Here is a 6,000-nt window from a genome sequence, read left to right as displayed (position 1 = left end):
TCACCTCAGGACTGTGCACGTTATACAGAGCACACTCACCTCAGGACTGTGCACGTTACACACAGCACACTCACCTCAGGACTGTGCACGTTACACACAGCACACTCACCTCAGGACTGTGCAAGTTACACACAGCACACTCACCTCAGGACTGTGCACCTTACACACAGCACACTCACCTCAGGACTGTGCACGCTACACACAGCACACTCACCTCAGGACTGTGCGCCTTACACACAACAAACTCACCTCAGGACTGTGCGCCTTACACCACAGCACACACACCTCAGGACTGTGCACGTTACACACAGCACACTCACCTAAGGACTGTGCACGTTACACACAGCACACTCACCTCAGGACTGTGCACCTTACACACAGCACACTCACCTCAGGACTGTGCACGTTACACACAGCACACTCACCTCAGGACTCTGCGCCTTACACACAACACACTCACCTCAGGACTGTGCGCCTTACACCACAGCACACTCACCTCAGGACTGTGCACGTTACACACAGCACACTCACCTCAGGACTGTGCACGTTACACACAGCACACTCACCTCAGGACTGTGCACGTTACACACAGCACACTCACCTCAGGACTGTGCACCTTACACACAGCACACTCACCTCAGGTCTGTGCACGTTACACACAGCACACTCACCTCAGGACTGTGCACGTTACACACAGCACACACACCTCAGGACTGTGCACCTTACACACAGCACACACACCTCAGGTCTGTGCATGTTACACACAGCACACACACCTCAGGACTGTGCACGTTACACACAGCACACACACCTCAGGACTGTGCACCTTACACACAGCACACACACCTCAGGACTGTGCACGTTACACAAAGCACACTCACCTCAGGACTGTGCACCTTACACACAGCACACACACCTCAGGACTGTGCAAGTTACACACAGCACACTCACCTCAGGACTGTGCACGTTACACACAGCACACTCACCTCAGGACTGTGCACGTTACACACAGCACACTCACCTCAGGACTGTGCACGTTACACACAGCACACTCACCTCAGGACTGTGCACGTTACACACAGCACACTCACCTCAGGACTGTGCACGTTACACACAGCACACTCACCTCAGGACTGTGCACGTTACACACAGCAGACTCACCTCAGGACTGGGCACGTTACACACAGCAGACTCACCTCAGGACTGTGCACGTTACACACAGCAGACTCACCTCAGGACTGTGCACCTTACACACAGCACACTCACCTCAGGACTGTGCACGTTACACACAGCACACTCACCTCAGGACTGTGCACGTTACACACAGCACACTCACCTTAGTACTGTGCACGTTACACACAGCACACACACCTCTGGACTGTGCACCTTACACACAGCACACACACCTCAGGACTGTGCACGTTACACACAGCACACACACCTCAGGACTGTGCACGTTACACACAGCACACTCACCTCAGGACTGTGCACGTTACACACAGCACACTCACCTCAGGACTGTGCACGATACACACAGCACACTCACCTCAGCACTGTGCACGATACACACAGCACACTCACCTCAGGACTGTGCACGTTACACACAGCACACACACCTCAGGACTGTGCACCTTAGACACAGCAAACACACCTCAGGACTGTGCACGTTACACACAGCACACTCACCTCAGGACTGTGCACGTTACACACAGCACACTCACCTCAGGACTGTGCACGTTACACACAGCACACTCACCTAAGGACTGTGCACCTTACACACAGCACACACACCTCAGGACTGTGCACCTTACACACAGCACACACACCTCAGGACTGTGCATGTTACACACAGCACACACACCTCAGGACTGTGCACGTTACACACAGCACACACACCTCAGGACTGTGCACCTTACACACAGCACACACACCTCAGGACTGTGCACGTTACACAAAGCACACTCACCTCAGGACTGTGCACGTTACACACAGCACACACACCTCAGGACTGTGCTCCTTACACACAGCACACACACCTCAGGACTGTGTACGTTACACACAGCACACACACCTCAGGACTGTGCACGTTACACACAGCACACTCACCTCAGGACTGTGCACGTTACACACAGCACACTCACCTCAGGACTGTGCACCTTACACACAGCACACTCACCTCAGGACTGTGCACGTTACACACAGCACACTCACCTCAGGACTGTGCACCTTACACACAGCACACTCACCTCAGGACTGTGCACCTTACACACAGCACACACACCTCAGGACTGTGAACCTTACACACAGCACACACACCTCAGGACTGTGCACCTTACACACAGCACACACACCTCAGGACTGTGCATGTTACACACAGCACACACACCTCAGGACTGTGAACCTTACACACAGCACACACACCTCAGGACTGTGCACGTTACACACAGCACACTCACCTCAGGACTGTGCACCTTACACACAGCACACTCACCTCAGGACTGTGCACGTTACACACAGCACACACACCTCAGGACTGTGAACCTTACACACAGCACACACACCTCAGGACTGTGCACCTTACACACAGCACACACACCTCAGGACTGTGCACCTTACACACAGCACACTCACCTCAGGACTGTGCACGTTACACACGGCACACTCACCTCAGGACTGTGCACCTTACACACAGCACACTCACCTCAGGACTGTGCACCTTACACACAGCACACACACCTCAGGACTGTGCACCTTACACACAGCGCACACACCTCAGGACTGTGCACCATAAACACATCACACACACCTCGGGACTGTGCACCTTACACACAGCACACACACCTCAGGACTGTGCACCCTACACACAGCACACACACCTCAGGACTGTGCACCTTACACACAGCACACTCACCTCAGGACTGTGCAAGTTACACACAGCACACTCACCTCAGGACTGTGCACGTTACACACAGCACACTCACCTCAGGACTGTGCACGTTACACACAGCACACTCACCTCAGGACTGTGCACGTTACACACAGCACACTCACCTCAGGACTGTGCACGTTACACACAGCACACTCACCTCAGGACTGTGCACGTTACACACAGCACACTCACCTCAGGACTGTGCACCTTACACACAGCAGACTCACCTCAGGACTGGGCACGTTACACACAGCAGACTCACCTCAGGACTGTGCACGTTACACACAGCAGACTCACCTCAGGACTGTGCACCTTACACACAGCACACTCACCTCAGGACTGTGCACGTTACACACAGCACACTCACCTCAGGACTGTGCACGTTACACACAGCACACTCACCTTAGTACTGTGCACGTTACACACAGCACACACACCTCTGGACTGTGCACCTTACACACAGCACACACACCTCAGGACTGTGCACGTTACACACAGCACACACACCTCAGGACTGTGCACGTTACACACAGCACACTCACCTCAGGACTGTGCACGTTACACACAGCACACTCACCTCAGGACTGTGCATGATACACACAGCACACTCACCTCAGCACTGTGCACGTTACACACAGCACACTCACCTCAGGACTGTGCACGTTACACACAGCACACACACCTCAGGACTGTGCACCTTAGACACAGCAAACACACCTCAGGACTGTGCACGTTACACACAGCACACTCACCTCAGGACTGTGCACGTTACACACAGCACACTCACCTCAGGACTGTGCACGTTACACACAGCACACTCACCTAAGGACTGTGCACCTTACACACAGCACACACACCTCAGGACTGTGCACCTTACACACAGCACACACACCTCAGGACTGTGCATGTTACACACAGCACACACACCTCAGGACTGTGCACGTTACACACAGCACACTCACCTAAGGACTGTGCACGTTACACACAGCACACTCACCTCAGGACTGTGCACCTTACACACAGCACACTCACCTCAGGACTGTGCACGTTACACACAGCACACTCACCTCAGGACTCTGCGCCTTACACACAACACACTCACCTCAGGACTGTGCGCCTTACACCACAGCACACTCACCTCAGGACTGTGCACGTTACACACAGCACACTCACCTCAGGACTGTGCACGTTACACACAGCACACTCACCTCAGGACTGTGCACGTTACACACAGCACACTCACCTCAGGACTGTGCACCTTACACACAGCACACTCACCTCAGGTCTGTGCACGTTACACACAGCACACTCACCTCAGGACTGTGCACCTTACACACAGCACACACACCTCAGGACTGTGCACGTTACACACAGCACACACACCTCAGGACTGTGCACGTTACACACAGCACACTCACCTCAGGACTGTGCACGTTACACACAGCACACTCACCTCAGGACTGTGCATGATACACACAGCACACTCACCTCAGCACTGTGCACGTTACACACAGCACACTCACCTCAGGACTGTGCACGTTACACACAGCACACACACCTCAGGACTGTGCACCTTAGACACAGCAAACACACCTCAGGACTGTGCACGTTACACACAGCACACTCACCTCAGGACTGTGCACGTTACACACAGCACACTCACCTCAGGACTGTGCACGTTACACACAGCACACTCACCTAAGGACTGTGCACCTTACACACAGCACACACACCTCAGGACTGTGCACCTTACACACAGCACACACACCTCAGGACTGTGCATGTTACACACAGCACACACACCTCAGGACTGTGCACGTTACACACAGCACACTCACCTAAGGACTGTGCACGTTACACACAGCACACTCACCTCAGGACTGTGCACCTTACACACAGCACACTCACCTCAGGACTGTGCACGTTACACACAGCACACTCACCTCAGGACTCTGCGCCTTACACACAACACACTCACCTCAGGACTGTGCGCCTTACACCACAGCACACTCACCTCAGGACTGTGCACGTTACACACAGCACACTCACCTCAGGACTGTGCACGTTACACACAGCACACTCACCTCAGGACTGTGCACGTTACACACAGCACACTCACCTCAGGACTGTGCACCTTACACACAGCACACTCACCTCAGGTCTGTGCACGTTACACACAGCACACTCACCTCAGGACTGTGCACGTTACACACAGCACACACACCTCAGGACTGTGCACCTTACACACAGCACACACACCTCAGGTCTGTGCATGTTACACACAGCACACACACCTCAGGACTGTGCACGTTACACACAGCACACACACCTCAGGACTGTGCACCTTACACACAGCACACACACCTCAGGACTGTGCACGTTACACAAAGCACACTCACCTCAGGACTGTGCACCTTACACACAGCACACACACCTCAGGACTGTGCAAGTTACACACAGCACACTCACCTCAGGACTGTGCACGTTACACACAGCACACTCACCTCAGGACTGTGCACGTTACACACAGCACACTCACCTCAGGACTGTGCACGTTACACACAGCACACTCACCTCAGGACTGTGCACGTTACACACAGCACACTCACCTCAGGACTGTGCACGTTACACACAGCACACTCACCTCAGGACTGTGCACGTTACACACAGCAGACTCACCTCAGGACTGGGCACGTTACACACAGCAGACTCACCTCAGGACTGTGCACGTTACACACAGCAGACTCACCTCAGGACTGTGCACCTTACACACAGCACACTCACCTCAGGACTGTGCACGTTACACACAGCACACTCACTTCAGGACTGTGCACGTTACACACAGCACACTCACCTTAGTACTGTGCACGTTACACACAGCACACACACCTCTGGACTGTGCACCTTACACACAGCACACACACCTCAGGACTGTGCACGTTACACACAGCACACACACCTCAGGACTGTGCACGTTACACACAGCACACTCACCTCAGGACTGTGCACGTTACACACAGCACACTCACCTCAGGACTGTGCACGATACACACAGCACACTCACCTCAGCA

The sequence above is a fragment of the Neoarius graeffei genome, chromosome 1 (genome assembly GCF_027579695.1).
Source record: "Neoarius graeffei isolate fNeoGra1 chromosome 1, fNeoGra1.pri, whole genome shotgun sequence".
NCBI lineage: Eukaryota > Metazoa > Chordata > Actinopteri > Siluriformes > Ariidae > Neoarius > Neoarius graeffei.
Note: the sequence above shows the minus strand (reverse complement) of the source record.